The following is a 19,524-nucleotide window of genomic DNA, read 5'->3' as shown; positions in this document are numbered from 1 at the left end:
TTCAAATGAGAAGCTATTTATATCTACCACTTACCGCTGGTGACAGACATTTCGGGGGAACTATTGTGTTTTCAGCATTACCAGCAAGATTGCGCAATGAGCGTGCGTCGCCACATCGTCACAACGTGGTGGAGCGCGCTATCATCTTCTACGCGTACTTTGCCCTGCGGAGAGGACAGAAAAGGGCGCTGTTTTCAGACACCGTGAAGTAACAACTAAGACACTCAATCGGGTCCATCTGTACCAATGAGTAAGTTTCGTGCGTCATTTGTTCGTGAGAAACGCGGGGCATGTTGCGATCTGCTTGCCATTCTGCGCGTGACCTTCCAATTTGTTCTTTCAGGTTCATTGCTATCTATGCCTTTGCGGCAAAGCTGTGATATTTTTTAGTGTACCTGCCTTTTTTGAACAACTCACTAGCTACTTTCATACTCTATTAGTAACGAAGAATGAACGAGTTTTCCTTGATGTGTTTACGTCTGCGCACGCTTAGATTGTTTTTTTATGTATAAATATGACCATATAAATTATCGTATTTACACTTTCAGACGCCCTATAAAAACTGTGTGTAAGTGAGTCCAACTCCAACAACATTATTTTAAGGCACCCGACATCCTGTTGGGACAAAAAATCAACTACGCTTATTTTTGTGTTTCATAGTAATCAATCTTAATCAAAATGTAAATAAGTATCTATTCATGTCGTCATTTTGTTCTGATTTTGGAGCAAAATAGCCAACTATGAGAATAGAAGTACCAATAAAATTTGCTTGCAGTTGCGTTCAAGAAAAGAGAAGTAACACAATTTACTTGAATCAAGGAAAGCTCTACATTGAGCTATTTGTAGAATATGGTAGTGCTTTTCACTAATAGATCCCATCCAACAGTACACTGCCAAAATGATGTTAAACGAACACACATTTATTACGCCGGAGGTTCAGTCACCCGAAATCTCAATGCATCTCGCTCTTAATCATCAGTTGACACCCTTAGCGAAAACAAGTGGTGTATACACAGCTGTGTGGAAAGCGCTCTGAAAGGTTAATCCTTTGGAGGACACTGGTAAAAATGTGTACCAATGTCTGAATTGCACTTCAAACACGCAAAATAAAAAAGTCATACTTGGCGCCACTATTACTAATGAAGCTATGTACTGAGTTAGAGGAGATGACTATTTTAAGTTTTTTATTAGCTGTGGCACGTGGCGGGTTCAGGAAATAGGAGTTTGCATCGGCCTTGATTACGGTTCGTTATCCGCTAGTGTCCCGAAGGGTGCCTTGAAGTCGTCGCTTGAACATGTCTGCGAAGAGTTTCATTTTGCACGTCTAACGATCCACTTATAATACACACCAATATTTTTTATCCATAATATAATTGCGCAAAATATGTACGAAAACGCTACGGAAGAGAAAAGGACAGACAAGCACAGACTACCAACTGAAACTTGATTGAAAGAACGAGGCAACATAAAGAACAGGGTAAAGAGCAAGGGAGAGGAAAGGAGGAGGAGAAAAAAAGGCGAGAGGAAACAAATCAACAAAACCCCGACCACATCAAACATGACATGCCCGTCATACAAGAGCAAGATAACGTAACTCTTTATTATGTAAGTCAATAGAGGGAACACTGACGCGCTACTCAGATTCCTTGTGAATGTACGCAACCTCAATAAGTTCACGCGCTCTTTAATTATTATGTCGGCACAAATCACAAGTGTCTCTAAAGAGCGGTGCACCGCCATATTTCTTCCGGTGGGCTGCTAGATGAAGCCCAGAGTGGCCTTTCAGCTAATCATAAAGCTATCGAAGTCTAGCATTTAAACAGCGACCTGTTTGATTCACGTATACACGATTGCAAGACAGAAGTATTGAGTATAGACAACACGGGAGTATACGATCATGTATCCGTGGGTTGTGTAGGTATGGGCCGATGTGCTATCGCTTATTGCTCTGTGCAAGATGAAATGATGCATCCTAGACACGTTAGAAATAATTCGATATCATGCCCATAAGTGAGCCTAAATTTGCCAATTTGGTTTGTCATTTAAACTTTCCATTCATCTTTTTAAATGGTATTGAGGTGTTTAAAACATTCAAAGCATGTCACCATTTTTCCGGTCAGGATATCTCTAGTATAGAAAAACAAGCTAACCTTTGGCTTAACAATTTGTCTCTATGGTTGAAAATAAATCAGTTAGAACTAAATATCAAGAAAATAAAGTACATTATTTTTCACCCTCGAAACCATTCCATTCTCCGTAATACGCAGCTGTCATTCAGAGGAGTTTCGATTGAGCGAGTTCAGACTCAAAAGTTCTTAGGCGTCATTTTTCACGACACGTTGAACTGGTCTAGTCACATAGATAAACTACGTACCCAGGTATCACGGTCCATTGGTGTGATTGGAAAAATTAGGTGCTTTCTACCCCTTTGGGTGACAAAGCAACTTTACTACGCTTTAGTTTATTCCCGCATACAATACTGCCTGTTAATCTGGGGCTCGACAACAAAAACAAATAAAATTGGGATTCACCGACTGCAAAACAATGCTACGTATAATCGAGAATGTTCCGCGTCGAACGCCTTCTGCTCCTCTTTTCCTTAAGCATGGAATCCTAACATTTGAAAATATCTTTCATAAAAAGCTAGCGACAGTCATTTATGATCAAATCAAATCAAACGCAGTTAAATGTCATGATGCTTACTCCCGGAAACTACCAATGTATAACTTTAGAAGAACCACCTATTACAGTGAGAGGACTCGGACCAACTACGGTAGACAAAAGCTAGCGCACCTTATTCCTTCGTTTTTAAACTCAAATACCTTGGCCACCACCATAGTGAATGAAAGTCAATCCCCAGCAATTTTCAAAAAGAAGATACACGCTTATCTACTCATGCTTCAAACGTGATATGTCTTTTTTGTGTGTTAATGAAGTGCAACTCGTGTAGCTTTGCTGAAACGCGCTGTAAATTTTTCACTTCCTCACAACTGTTCACAACTACGTTTTTGTTTTTATAGGATTTTAAAGGGCTTTTATGTGTAAAGAGTGCATTTATAGATGTGTAATTATTTGTTATCTTTTCCAAGCTCTACGTCTGCACTTTGTATATTTCACTGTATTGAATCTATGTATTTATGCTCTAGACACACATGCTGAGTGTTGTGCATTATTGTGGTCTGGGCGGGGATCGGTGCATTGTCAGGCATTCAGTTGCCTTTTCACCACCCCTTTCCATTCAACCACTGGATAAGTGATGTATGTTTAAAAACTTTGATGATGAATAAACTTCAAACTTCAAACTTCAAACCATCACCAGACGCGCTTCTAGTTTCAAACATTTTCAGCACCTTCGCAGCATCATGAAACAGTGTGACGAAGATGCTCATATTTCTCCGGAAATGGTGACTGAAATATCCTTTATGTGCACGATATCAAATCACCTCTAACGTGTCTAGAATACATTACTTCATCATGCACACCAGTGGTAAGCGATCACGCATCGGCATATATTTGACACATCATAAAAACATCTTATATGAAACGTTTTTAAATTAGGTCATTCTTAATTGTTAAGGTCATGCGTAATAATTATGAGAAGCCAAAAACAACGCCTCGAAAGAGTATTGCAGGCCATCGACTCCATTGTTAATCTGCCCCTTAGGACCAAGAAGCGGTTCAACAAACCTGCCCTGTGATGGTCCAAGGGGGAAGGTACTGTTCAATAAAGAAAGCGCTACTGACCCGTTTTGACGTTACATAGATGTTTTCGGTGTTTGCGAACAAACTGGCTCGCGCCGAATGGCCTACCTCAGCAGACATCCGGTGTGGCACTGCCAGTAATGCTTTTTTCAATGGTCCAGGTGGTGCCTTCGTGGTGTGTGTGAATTTGCTGCTCTATTATTTCTGGCGCATTCCTGATGATGTGTTTGAAGCAACGTCTAGCAGCTACATTAAGGGGCTCGAACCGCGCAGGAGGTACAGGCGTGGCCACTGTTGCCGGTAACACGACTCACATGGCTGACGGGCGCTGCGCAAATTATCCCTCGTGGCGTTCCGATGAGCGCGGCCCCATGCTCCGTGTTACCTCTGACAGTGGCCGCGCACAAACAAACAGAAAATGCATAAACTGCAAAAGTTTGTCAACCAACCTAGTTGAGCCAGTTGGTTCTGCATGTTGACGATGTGGATGCGTTTTGAAGGCGCTGACTAGGAGTTGACAGCGCACACCTGTCTTTCCGCTGTCCGTGTATTCAAAGTGCACCCACATCGTCAACATGCGGGAGAAGAGTGGCCCGATTCATAGTCAAGTTGTTCAATTAAAGTTTCCGACTAGAACTGCGAACCTAACTTCTGTCGAACCACGAACTTATATGTGTTCTCGTCTAAGCACACAACCAAGGAAGTAACGCTCATTTCGGCACCGTAGTCACACCGGGCAATTTTTATAGAGATCAATGGCAATCGGAACCACTCACGATTTGAAATGTTCGTGTGAGTGAGAATTTATAAATGTACTGATTATGTGATGACATCCACTGCAGCTTGGTCCCGCAAACTATTATGGTTTCCTCACGAGTAAACTCGTGAAGGATTTCACTCGTGAGTTTCATGATTGAAACTTTCAAGTTGAACCCACTTAAACATACAGTCCATGTTCACACCAAAAGGTGAATTACCTAGAATGTGGTGATATTTATTAACGGCATTATGACAGGTGATAAGCCATTTGCTCGAACAGATGAGAGCCCACTCACCAGCGTCGCTTTCAAAGCTTGAAATCAAATGCAACGACAACGAAACGTGAACACCTAGATGTACACTGTGTCGGGATTCATGTTGAGCGCGGCTACTTTGTGTGCAATGTTTCTTCAGACAGTGCACAACATTGCTGTCACTCAAACAATATATAAAACACTTTTGCGATGGATTTTCAGTGTTAGCTTTCACGTTTTGCTACCCATGTCTGACGTCAGTACACTCATCTGTGACAAGTGGAACACGACAGCGACGGATGTGTTCCTAGTTTTTTTCCTAGTTTGTAGGCCTTTATTTAAAAAAAACGCTGCTGACAGAGCAGTGAAAATTCCGCAATACTGTTTCAGCACTGGTGTTTATAAACTGGCAAAGCTTACATTATTTACATTTCTCAATAAAAACATATAATTACGTTAACTTCAAGAAAAGCGCATGCAAAGAAAACTTCTGACGACAATTAAAAAAACCATTTCTGATATTTCATTAAACTTTCCCCAATTACTATCCTCCACATTATATTTCACAATCAATAAAAAGATGTTGCATAATACGGTTTCACTTGCAGTTACGGCAAATAAAAAAATGGCCTTGCGCAAAGATAAGCATTTGTAGATCGGACTTCCTACCTGATAAGTACAGATTGCACGCGTATACTTCAGTTTATTAAATGTAAAGAAGCACTAAAATAGCTGCAGAATGCACTGAGGACGCCAATTTCGAAATAATTTGGCCACGGGAGACAAAATTATGGCAGATGCACGCTAGCACACTTTTTATAGGCTTGTCTACTTGAAGAACAAGCAGAACTAGAACCAGGTTGAATATGGCTCAAAATGGGGACAGATCTTAGCGCACTTTCACTTTGTTCAAACGCAGAAGCCAGAAAGTACGAAAACTATTTGAGGCTGCGCACATATACAAACTGCCACCAGCTTGTGTTAGCCAGGCGTCTCTGACACTATATGATAAGGAAATGTTATATCTTGGCATTATACGAAGAATGTGCCATGAGTGGGCCTTGGTTGCCGAGTGAGACAGCATGTGCATATTTTTTTGCGCATGCTTCCTACGGCTCGGGCTATATGTATATATGTTTTACTTCGGTATAAAAATCTCAGGTAAAAGTTAGCGCCTGTTCTCGTCTTTTCTTCCCGTGTCGCTCTTGTTTTCTTTTTTTTTTCGCGCTGCTTGCCACCTTGAATATGGCTGCAGACCAAACTGCTGGTGACAAGCTGTCGAGCTCGAATGGACGTAGCAATTTAGTTTGACCGTTATTTTTCAGGGAGAAGCAAAAGTTACTTTTTGCGCGATGCATATTGCGTTAATTTGACCCACTTCCCCATTTTTTCTCACTGAAAGGGGTCCCTCATCCACTCCATCAGTCCACAGGAGGCCTCCAAAATATCTGCAGCTGACAACCATTGAGTTACAACGTCATAGCTGAGTTTAAAGGAACAGTGTAACGATGTCTCAGCGACTGTTGCAGAAGCTGTGACTGCGGCGTCACCCAGCGAAGGATGAATGCGTCGAAAAAGTGAGAAGACGAAAGACACTAAAGATGCTCGACTGTATCCTCGCATGTGGTTGTTAGTCTTTTCTTCATACTAACAGCGGTAGAAAAATATGAACCACACTCAAAACGTAAAAGTCTATGGGTGGTAGAGTTTTTGTTTACAATAATTCTCCTGTTAGGCCCTAAAAGCACCAGCAATAGGATGTGGCTTCAAAACCTCCGCTGAATTGACCATTTTACTCTGTCATACAAGCTGTCCGATGGTAAACGAAGCAACTTCACATTGCCGTTTGGTGCTAATGAAGTGAGTTTGTTAACATCAATCCTAAACCAGCTAAATCAACTACGAAATGACGTCCAAACCATCGTCAGGTTTTACCTACACAACGTCAACCACTGAGTTTCCGAAAGTTAACTAGAGAGGACTCTGGCGCTGCGATCTGTCAGTGATCATCGGAACGATGGGTTGTACATGGATTTACCTATTCTCCGTACTTGCGGGTGGCGAATCGCACTTGTGGCATCGTTTTTTGATGTGTGTCGGTTTTGTTTCGAGGGAAAGAACAAATACTTTTGAATTTAGTGATCCGATTTGAAATTATGGCCTATAGATGTAGCGCAAAAAAGACGAGGACAAGAAAGTGAACATCACAAGTACTTTCATAATTGAAAACTTCATTTCTTGAATCGAAATTATATAACATTCACACTTGACACTCGAATAAATCCGCCCATGGGAATCAACGCTGACGCAAAAAAGCAAGAAACCAAAAGAAGAACACACCTACAGCAGCCTCCTCCCCAACGGACTACCCACCTAATGAGTCAGTACCAACTCGCTCTCCTGTTCATCTTGCTTCCGGTTTCAAATGGTAAGCCCAAATATTCAAGGCAGGGAAGCGCAACTTCTGAACATTTGGCAATTGTTGATTCGTGACAAAGCAGCTTCAAACCACGTGAAGCCAAAAAAAAATGTAAAGTCCGTAGACTAAAAACAAATCCGTGTACTACCTATTATTATTCCCATGCTCACTGAAGCGGCATTCGATGCAGCATCCATAGACACTAGCGCCAGAGTTCCCTCTATGACGTATATAGAGGAAAATCTATTACGTGAACAAAATGAAAACAGTCTTGCTATATCTATAAATTAAAGTGTGTGCGGTGAACGCTACCGGTAGTTTACCGTATTGCGCATTACGGACCCCCTATACCCTTAGGCCCGTTCTTCTGCTAATTCCGCTTAGCTGAAATCGTATACTATGAGTATTACACCGCGCGTGGAGACCTAATTACTAATATTGTATTCATTCACCTAGACATTTCCCTATGGCCTCTAGAATACCATCAAACATTTCGGCATGGGCGGACTTACTTTCTGTTATTTTTAATTTTGGCAAAAATTAGGTTTCCCTCTACGAAACTGGTGCTTCGCGTGACCTTACATATATACTCCATCAAATAGACGGCGGGGGAAAGGCGGTAGGAATGACTGCTGCAGTAGCTCAGTTTGGACAGCCAAGGACACATCATTCGAGGTCACTGGCTCAGTCCCTGTCAGATTCAAGCTATCTTTTTGTCCAGTCTACGTTCTTCCATTTTGCGTCATAATTATTAGAAGATAACATACTCTACACTTTCCTTATCTAGATTGTCTGTTAGTTAATATGAATGTTGTGTTTAACAAAGAAAAATGATAAGCCTTTAAAACTCCTATTGTTTCGTTCGACTACAATAAGAAAGCTTTAGTTTCATTACATTTGCTCTAAGTAATGATGGATCTCTCATATCAACGATATATTAGGTTGTCATTTGGCTGTGCATTCGATCTTCAAAGCTTTTCGCAGCGCCACAGCTAAAAATTGTCTAGTTTTAAAGTAAACCTCTCTTGGCGGGGTGTTCCTCATTGGCTTGACCCTTTCACTGAATCGGTCCCTTGATGCCTGACTGATCGAGGCATCGAACTTCTGACACTCTGTTATTGAGCAAGTGGCTCGATGGATGAATAGATGATATGAGCACTGTCTCTATAACGGGGCGGTGACCTGTGCGCCACCAAGACTGATGAAAATTTTATTATTGTGATCATTTTTTGACTGTGGCTTAATGCCTGGTAAATTTCAAATGAACATTTATTATTATTGTAAAAAAAACGCACTTCTTCACCACTAAAAGCTTAGTAAACAACGGAGTTGGCAAACTTGTACGTATATGTGCTCCACAACTAGACGAACGCAGATAGAGTTTTTTCCTTGTTTCTCCTCTTTATCGTGTTCTTATTTCTTTCATCTTTCTTCCTTCAGGTCATTCTGCATAACTTTCTGCTTCCTTCGTTCATACCTTTTTCTTTATATATTGTTATACTGTATTCTCCTTTTTTCCTGTTCCTAACCCTCGGATCACTTCTCCTTCCCGTCACTTCTCTTTTTCAACTTTTGCTATGCTATGCAATACTTGGTTATGCTATGGTTTACTCTCTCCTCTTTTCTCTCCCCCTCACCCTTACAGTAGTCCTACTCCCCCTCAGTTTTCTGTCCCTTCCTTTTTCTAGACAATTCCATAGAAACTTGTGCCATGCATTATCCCGAACCCTTTGCCATTCTTCTTAATGACCTTCACACTACTCCTCCTCACGCTCACCTCTTTCTCAGCCCTTGCTATATACTACGGATGGTTTTACTAAGCACTTGGCACGTAGCCATTGTTTGTAGCTTATAAACTATGCTATATAAGGGTATGCTATGCTTCACCCACTCCTATCCTCTTTTCATTCTTCCTCATCCTGACATCACACCTCCTCGCACTCACTTCAATTTGTCACCCCCAACCCCCTTTGGCACGCTATACTATGAATGACTTTGCTATGCTAGGGCATATTGGCACATACCCACTTTCTGTGGCACATACCCACCGAGTCAGCTGTCTTCGACACTGCGCTGTTTATAAAGGTCCACAAATTGAGAGCCCAACTTTCTGTGCCCGACTGCAGAATGACCTCAATTTTCTTTTATTGATTTCTATCCTTTCTTCCTTCTCTTGAGCCACTAATCCTCTAGCTGTCTCTAACCTCTTTTTACAGTGAAAGTGGTTAGCTTTATATTCTTTTCATTAAAACCCAAGGATTTATGTAGGAGTGCTCAAACATACATCAGGTTGGACATCGGTGAATTCACCCAAAACGTGTCTATTGTTTACTTAGCTTCAACACAAGTTTTGAAATTGTGCTCTTCTTTACTAAATCTTTATAACTAGGTGTTCTAAGGCAACCAGTTCTTGCTTGAAGCAGTAAAGCACGTCTCTTTGATTTGCCATGAAATGCTACCTAATGTATACGAGGCATGGTACATATCGAAGTATTTCTATTGTTCGAACGTATGTTAATGTATTCTTTTCGCACAAATTTCAATCATGCACATTTCAAACGGGGCGAAGTGAACGAAGAAACGTATAAGAAATTTCAAGTAACCTTTCTGAGAAGGCGGTTTTTGTGCAGCATGGGATAAATCATGCCATGAAACCATTTACTCAGAGGAAATTTACACTGTCAGAAAGCCCCTCTTCAAGGTTGAATATACCGTCGAGTTTATTGCTTAAGGACACTTGCTGGCAGGATATTCACTCCTCCACAAAAAGCGTAGTGGCTAGAATTCACATAAGTATACTGCTGTTGACAGTGATGAATAATTTTGACCGGCTAGTGCCTTGCCCAATCTTTCATGAGCCCTTGCCTTAAGGGAGACAGCAATACAAAAAGTGCTCTATCAAGTGTACCCTTCAATAGTGGACTGTAGTGTACACCCATATGCAGTTCATTCAATTATTTTTATTGCGATAGTAATTGTATGGGCACTGTCGGCGAGTTTTCGCCGTCTACGTTTTCATGCTCCGTATAACGTCGAAATAGATAACATCGCCCCGACCATCGTATGTTCTGTGCGCAAGTGGAAGTGTGCGACCGTTGGGTAGGAGCGCGGCTCTAGCAGAGATAAAACGGGCCAGCAATCTCGATTGATTGATATGTGGGGTTTAACGTACCAAAACCACCATATCATTATAAGAGACGACTTAGTAGTGGGCTCTGGAAACTTTCACCACCTGGGGTTGGTGAAAATTTACCATGCACCCACCAAATCTGAGCACATGGTGCTAGAGCATTTTCGCCTCCACCAAGAATGCAGCCATCGTAGCCGGTATTCGATCCCGCGACCTTCGGGTGAGCAGCCAAGTACTTTAGCCACTAGACCACCATGGCGGGATGAGCCAGAAATATTCGTTACATGAAGGCCACATGTGATAACGTTGCCCCGAGTGCGTAGCCGGGCTTCAATGGTTCCTTAAACACAGAGAAAACACTCCATCCGCCTTTCACCGTGTGAAGGAACGTGAAGAAGAACCAGTGGGTGGGTGGAGAAAAGTGCGGCGTCGATCGAGCATCAACCACAGCAAGGAAGATGTGAAACATGGCATGCGCGCTATCTCGATAAGCATTAGACAAGGCTCGAATACGTGCGGTGCTCTGGCCAATTAGTTCGTGTTGAGAAGAAAGATAGCGCGAAACCCTCGGCCGCAAGACGGACGCTTCCTGCAGACCCAACCAGTTCTCGCTCGTGCAAGTCAGCGCCATAACGATACACACGTCTCAAGGGATAAGGTACTCTTATGTAGCATACGACTACAGCAAGACACACCAGCAGACAATCGTGTACGCAGAGCTCAGTCGCTGTACCAACGCCGAAAACTTGTAGTACCTGACCAACGCCCACGGGGACCACCCCTTTCACCACAAGAGCTGCAAAAAACAAGGAAACATCCGTGCAGAGTTTCGGCGTCTCGAGCAGCACAGGTTGCCCACGCTAACGCAATGGTACTTTCGTGCCCTGCGAGAAGACGTCGACATATTGACCGAGTTAGCCCTTGCTCTTCTAGACGTGCGGTCCCTTAACGCACACGTTGATAACATCGAACATAATTCGCCCTGACTGCAGCCGACGTGCTCTGCTGCACGGAGAAGTGGAGCGCTGGAAACATGCGCATCAATGGATTCATTCCAGTCGTCTGCACCAAGAAATAGGAATGTCCTGCGGGCGGTAAACTTTGTAAAATAACATCTCTGGTGCATATATAACGTATATAGTTCATGCATCAGAAAGCAATTATGTTCAAGAGGAAACGAGTTCATGAGTTCATGGACGGACGCCCTTCCTGCACTTTAGAAAAAAAAAACGTCCCCTATGTATATAGAATGTACATAATGCATGAAAATTCATATAAAGCATCTAAATGTATAAAAATAAACATTATGTATGTAAGGTATATAGTATAACAACGTTGTCACGTCTATATATATGACGGAAGGTAATGTACACGGACGGTTTGTGGGTTACTCACTCATCTCCAAGCAAGCTCCTCTAACATCATTCACTCTGTGAATAAGGCAGTGATTTTTTTTGTTGCAAGCACACACACACACAAGAGAATTAACGGCGGTTCACTTGGCAAGCACACCAAATACTTCAGAACAGCCTTGGATACGCAATAAGCTGCAGTTTTATTTTTATCAGCGATAGCGAGGTGGACACGCCTAAATTAAGCAGGACCATGGCGCCCTTTCCCCTTTGTTTGAAAAGTATTGCCGCCCGCAACTTCCCACGGGAGGAACTCGAGTGAATGCGCAGCAGAGTGGTGGGGTATCGCGAGAACGTTGCGCTGTTGGGTATGGTTTGGAAATGTTTGGTATTTCGTCTTTATTACTCCTATTTACTGAATGAAAGAGAAGCGTTGACCTCAACGTCAAGCGAGAACCAAGTAAGGACGCCTTTGACCGAATTCCGAATGCGCGACCCAGTCACTACCTACACGGGGTGGCCTGAGAGCGTTTGACGAGCTCGAGCAGTCCTTTTTTACTAGCAGACGATGCCTGCGTTGGCCTTGCGAGATAAGAAAGGGGGAGAGGAGCGACAGTTTTGAGGGTGTCTTCTTCGGCCAGCACGTAACGCGATGATGTGACACAAGTCACGAGCATGCGCAGTGGGTGTGTGCACAGTGCCACCGCCTAAAACAAAGCGCGAAATTGTGCGACTAAGGAATGCGGCGCACTTAAAAGTGCTTGCTGCGAATCACCCTGCGTCGACTTTGAGGCTGTATGCCACGCGCTGGCATGTTTCCGTCATTGCGCTCATGATGCTGAACGCAAGAAATACTGAGTGTTTTCATCGAGAACATTGCCTCTGGTCTCTCTCTGAACGAGCTGCGCAAATTATGGTTCCTGCGTGATGGAGCCACATCTGATTTATCAACCTCTGTAAGAAGGTTGTTGGGTCACCATTTGTTCAATACAACGGATTGGAAGCACATAACGATGTTTGGCCGCCAAGATCTCCCGACCTTCTCCTCTCAACATTTTTCTTTGGACTACGTGAAAGATGAAATGTTTGCGATAAGCCAACTGATATTAATGACATGATAAACAGTATAAAGTCTGCCCACGCAAGCATCAGATCAGAAGTACTGCGCAGATTTGCCCAGCAAGTGTGAGTGGTTTATGTTTTAGGTTGCGGTGGAAGGAAATCACCTTGAACATTTTTAAAGCACTGATATTTTTCCTAATGGGTTTACATAAAGACGAATCATTTGTACATGAGTACCATAGCTTCTAAATAGTGCTACATAAACATGAGCTGGACGATTGCACGATGCGGGTGGTCGCCTTACGAAAAACACGAGGTATTTCGGCTTAGGCTGTGAACATAATTGATAAGCACTGCGAGGATTGCTGTATATATGTTGACTAGATTGACCTATATCTGCTTCATCATTATTGTAATAATGTCATAGCAAAAAAAATGTTAGCTCGAGTGACACTTGTGTTGATTCCCATTAAAAAAAAGCGTAGCTTGCGTTAAGTTGCTCGAGTATGAGTCACAACCCCGCAAGTGAGTACCTAGGTGGTCCTGACTTCGTTAGGCTTTTACTGTAATGTAAATAAAAAAACGAATAAGGTTCGTCAACGCTTGTTTTGCGTGCCTTACGGGGAGAAATGGACTGAGAGAGATGGCGTGGAAAAGACACACGACGTTTATGGCAGAATACGGAAAATAAACATAGAATACATAAACAGCAAAAACTTTAGGGCAAATAAGTAACAAAACTGTCAGACCGAATGAAGAAACCAATAAACGCGAGTTCAAGGTGGAAAGTTTCAAAAGTTCATGATACGGTAAAATGTGCGACGAATGCTGAGGTGCAGGGCAGGAGGCGGCGACAGGCGATGGGGAACGGGGTGCGTCTCGATGTGCGACGCTGTGGTGACGATGACGCTTGATAGCGTGGGTGTGACTACGGAGTAGTCAACCCACATAGGAGACGTGCTGCTTCATGCGGGGAAATAGCGAGCCCGTCCAGCGAGCAGTTTGCGTCGAGACGCGAAGCTCGGCGCAACCGTGATAATTAGCCAGGCCACGTCCGTCACTGTGCCGAACGGCTAACCGCGGAGACGCCTCGCCGAGATCCGCAATGCCCTCACCAATGAACACAACAGCAAGCCAGGCCGCACCCCGAAATGCAGTTCTCGTACCGGCAACGCCGCCCCAGTGGGTAGTTGGACTTTTACGATCCTCATCAGTGGGTGCCATGCTGTCGCTGAGAAACGTAGCCGGGCAGCCCTCCCACACCCGGAACCCCAGTTCTCTCGGAACCAGCGTCGAGCGGCGGGGAACGACTAAAGGATTATACCCGTGCCACACGGGCATAGAAAATGACATTTGGTGGCGAAGGCCTTCAGTTTCCGAATGACATTTGTTTCGCTGGCGCTGCTACACGTCCAAAGCGAATGACATTTGACTTGATGATGTCGATCGCAGCACCTTCCAAGTGAGCATTGGGGGAATAGCAATAAAAAATAAACAAGCGTTTACAAGCTTCATACACATCATATATTCATTAAAAATAGAAATAAGCATATTACGCTGGCCTAAGTTGTAGTTTCTTGCTTTGTTTTACGACGTTGCAGCCGACCGTAGCAACCTAAGCCAACAATAGTCAGATCCACAGCGTAATTAGAAAATGGCGCCTGTCACATCGCACCTGTCGCATCTCTCAGAAGATGTTCACAGAGTTCATTTTTTCACTGCAGCAGTTGTGTGTTTCCGTGCAAAGCATCGCGCTCAAGAGCGAATAATTCTGGAGCAAAGACGAGTTAGTATGCGTCAACTTCAGTACATTGAATTTGAATTAATTTTAAACCATTTCAACCTGGTCTTCGTATAACGGTCAAAGCACTTTTTTAAAAGTTTAGTGCAAATAAAAGACGGGAAGTTTTATTTTTAGCTGAATATGATTTGTTTTATTTACTTTAAGGTAAATCGCACTTCGCGAGCTGTGTCGTCGAGAGTAGGCATTTCTCAGTCAACTGAGTTCTCGTAAAGGCATTTGGTAGCGAATGGCATTCGGACGAATGCCATTTCGTTCGCCCGTGTGGCACCGCGTGAATGGCAATAAATCTGAAGGCATTCGGGGGTAAATGCCACTTTCTCTGCCCGTGTGGCACGGGTATGAGAAGACGGTCTGTGAGCCAATGTCCGTACAGGCGATTCCTCCAGGCCGGCTTGTTTAGTGAGACCCCGATGCCGACCGACCACACAGGTCGTGTCTCTGCGCTTCAAGCGTCTACTCCTTGCCTGCCCTTCCTGGGAAAGGCGGAAGAAGCAACGCAACCGCAAAATTGTTCTAGGAAGAAACCCCATTTCCCCTGTCATCAGAGCATTGCGTCAAGAGGTTCAATAACTATTCGGCGGACAGTGTGTTAGGGCGGTCACCGAGGTGAATGGACGCTCTTCACGTCGGCTCCGTTCTCATAGAATGATTTTGCAGCGAATACAGCCAGACACCGCTCGGATTTATATACCATCTGATTCTTCTCGTCACCGAGAATCCGAAGAGACCATATTCTAAGGTGGGTGATCATTTTTCGAGATTTTACGACCGAAAACCAGCCCCCATCAAGCAGCGTCTACTATTCCTACGACCGGCGCTCCGCGTCGACAGGGGCAGCCTCGCGATAGCCAGGCCTCGGCGTTCGCGCCATACAGGCCGTAATCCTCAATAAAGGAGGTATCGCAGCAGAATGAAGACGCCACCTAACGGGAAGACGAAGACGTCACCCAACAGGAAGATGACACAGGCAACGGGTGGACAGAAGTTCGAAACAGAAAACGTGCGAACAAAGGTAGCCAGAAACGCCGTGGTAGCCCTAGCCCTACCCGAACACCTAGAACGCGTGGTGCAAATCTAATATCCCGGATAACCAGAGCCAGCAAAATGCCAAGACTGCCGATAGGCGACTTCAAGATAGTTGTGAGGCCAAGAGGAGGACTGCAGCTATCCAAGCTCAGCTTAACGGAGCTAGACAAAGCTGTGTATGAAGCGGCCGAGATCCCTCATGAAGAAAGAGAGACGGACACGATTTGTACGAATAATTTTCAGAACACCTTGGTCATTAGCACCCCTAACCAAGACCATGCAGACAAGTACCAAGGCATCAAGCACATCAAAGCCAACGACAAGTTGTATGAGGTGGGAGCATACGAGACGGCCCCGAAACTCACTGCCAAAGGTGTAATCAAGGGAGTTCCTTTGAACGAAACCCCACGGGACATCACCGCAGCTATTATTACAGCCCGAAATCCTACGACGATCGCAGCCAAACGTCTTGGCAATACCACGACAGTGATAGTCCTTTTTGACGGCAGCAGAGTCCCGACGCACGTTATGTAGAGAGGAGTGCTCACACGCTGTTCACTATACAGGAAACAAGTTGACTTTTGTAAACAATGCCACAGACTTGGGCACAGGAGTGACGTGTGTTGGAGGCCAAACGACCAGCTATGTGCGGGTTGTGGAACACCTGATCAGAGCGAGGCCCACCACTGTCAGCCACGATGTCAGCTGTGCGGCAAGGATCATCCCACGGCTGACAAACTCTGCAAGGCCAAGTTCAAGACACCCTACATCGTAAAACAACGCCAGTGGTTTCGACAACTTCAAGAGACGCTCGAGGAGAACTACCCCCCTACCACCAAGCCAACCGAACGCGGGAGGTCCAAATTCCGGACGAGGGCAACGCCTGGGTCCAGATCAAGGTCCTGGTCCTGCGCAACGCCCCACGGCCACACCACCCAGTCTCCGGGACCGAGATGGCGCACTGCATCCCGCTCCAGACCCCGGTCTAAGCCAAAGGGTGGCAATGGCCATCAAGGGAACCCGGCATTCACGGTGAGCTGGTCAGATGTGGCTAAAGAGACGCGCCCTTAGCCTTCGGGGGAGACTGCGCATAATGTCAGTGATATAGCGGAGCTGAAAAAAGAAAACGCTGAGCTTAGAGAATTGATATCACAACTTACTCGAAAAATTCAGTCTTAAAAACTGCACAAATAGAACTTCTAGTCAAATGCGTTCCGCGGCCCAAGAGTGCCTCGAAGAAATGCCAGATAACCGAATGGACGAGGACAGTACCCCACCACCTCTTAAAAGGAAAGCTCAGGCGTCTAATGACAAAACTACGGCGCAAACCTCGAACATTAATCAAACATTGTCCGAAATACAGAAAGCAGTTAAGGAACAGGCAGAGGCAACCAACAACCTCGCGCTTGCAATATCCGTGATCATGAATAGACAGATAAACTCGAAGCTAACGTAGCCAATCTCAACCCTAGGACACCTCCGGTACTTCCAGCTACCAACCTTCCGATAAGTACTGAAGGAAATTCACACTTATCTCAGGGCACCACATCAAAGGCTATATCAACTAATTTCATGGGGCCTGCCTCCTTTCACCCTCCTCCCTCTTCGATAGCCAACTCAAAATAAAGAAGCCCAGAAAAAGGGACTTAAACATTTGGCAGTAGAATTGCAGGAGCTATGAGGGGAAGAGAGCAGTCTTGCAACAACACCTTAGAGACAGAGCCAAACCGGATGTTCTAATTTTGCAGGAAACCCATGCTTTAGCTAAGCTACCGGGATATCAGGCGATCGGCCCCTCAACAGGGGATATTAGAACACTAACCAATTTAGTAAGGAAGGGACTCGTAGCAATCTGCCACGACACCCGCATCACAGAAATTGAACATATACTCGTACAACTTGCCCCTAAAAGAAAAAAAAATCTCCGAGCATATTTATTCTGAATTTGTACAGCAATACCACACGCATACGACAACGCTTCCTTTTTCTCTTTAAGAAGGCCGTAGATATAGCGGGACCCAATCCACTCGTCATAGGTGGAGACTTTAACGCTCCACACAGTGCTTGGGAATACGGATACACAAGAGCCAAAGAAAAAAACGCTATGGCAGGATATTCAAGAAACATGCTTAACTTTCATCAGTGACCCCGACTCCCCTACGCGTATGGGAACTGGGCTTGCAAGAGACACCACTCCAGACTTAACGTTAGTTCGTAACGCGGGGACCGCTAAATGGAAAAACACATTCAATGATCTGGGGAGTGATCATCGAATATTAGAAATCAGGATAGAAACCATGGCTGCCGCAAAAATTTAGAGACAGATTAGATGGACTGACTGGGATAATTTTCGGAAAGTCAGAAATGCGAAAAAACAAGACCCTATCAGCAATATAGAAGATTGGATCAAAGATGTCAATAACGACGTCAGCGAGGCAACGCGAAGTATCACTTCAAGTCCACCCCTAGAGCAGATTGATAGCCGTCTCGCACACATGTGGGAGGCCAAACAATCACTACAGACTAGATGGCGGGGACAGAGGCACAACAGGCCCTTGCGCAAGCGCATAGCCAAGCTGAACAAACAGATCGAAGAACATTGTAAGCAGCTAAGCAAACAGCAATGGGACCGAATTTGTAATAGTCTCGATGGCCAAATGAATGCTGGTCAGACATGGCGCATGCTCAAACACCTGCTAGACCCAGATAACACCAAATCAGCACACAAGCAAACCTTGCGTAAACTGGTGCACCAGTATAACGGCAGTGAGGAGGACTTTATCGCTGAGGCTACCAACACGTACATTCCCGCCATGCCTGTCATAGAGCACGGACCATATTCCGGAGGCCCGAACGAGCTCTTAGATGAGGAGTTTACTGTGGCTGAAATCAGGGCCGCGCTACAGAAGCTAAACACCAAATCTGCACCGGGACCAGACGGGATCACTAACAGAACACTACGGAACCTTGACGACCAAGCCATAGAGAACATCACGCAATATATTAACGAGTGCTGGACCGAGGGCACTCTACCAAAACAGTGAAAAAAAGCTAAAGTAATCCTCATTCCCAAGCCCGGGAAACCCCCCGATTTATCGAATTTACGCCCCATATCACTAACGTCTTGTGCTGGGAAGCTGATGGAACACGCTTTTCTAGACAGAATCAACACTTATCTTGAAGAGAACGAAATCTACCCAGATTTCATGTTGGGGTTCCGCACACGGCTCTCCACGCAAGACGCCATGCTGTAAATTAAGCAGCAGATTCTAGACAACAAAACAAGAGCTACCCGGGCGATCTTAGGGTTAGACCTTAAAAAAGCCTTCGACAAAGCATCGCATACGGCTATCTTACATCAGATCTGCCAAATAAACTTAGGATCAAGAGCATATAACTATGTCAAAGACTTCCTAACAGATAGAACGGCATCTGTCGTAATGGGAGAACTGAGATCTAAGGAAAGGCTTATGGGTAGTGCTGGTACCCCGCAGGGTTCGGTCATATCGCCAATGCTGTTTAATCTCATAATGATAAAACTCATGGAATACATCATTCTATATATCCAAATGATATCACCATCTGGGCGCGTGAAGGTAAGGACGGAGAGATAGCGCAGAGACTACAGGAGGCCGTCACCACTATTGAAGAGTGTTTTGATGGTACTGGCCTCGAGTGCTCGCCAGATAAATCCGAACTCCTCCTCTATCGCCCCACGCTTTAGGGCAGACCACCCAAGGGACACAACCGGGACCGTGCTTACGAAGAGATCTAAATTCACACCAAAAACGGCAGGACTATTCCTATAGTGCAACAAATCAAAGTCCTTGGACTCATCATCGCATCTAAGAGTACAAACGGTGAAACCGTCAAGAGGTTAGTAACCAAAGTCACCAACGCAATACGGCTAATCAAGAGAGTCACCAACAAACACCAAGGCATGAAAGAGGCTAACGTCATCAGGCTTATTTATTCATTCGGCATAAGTCACATTATATACGTAGCGGCATATCTAA

The sequence above is a fragment of the Rhipicephalus microplus genome, chromosome X (genome assembly GCF_043290135.1).
Source record: "Rhipicephalus microplus isolate Deutch F79 chromosome X, USDA_Rmic, whole genome shotgun sequence".
Classification (NCBI taxonomy): domain Eukaryota; kingdom Metazoa; phylum Arthropoda; class Arachnida; order Ixodida; family Ixodidae; genus Rhipicephalus; species Rhipicephalus microplus.
This window is presented reverse-complemented; position numbering follows the sequence as displayed.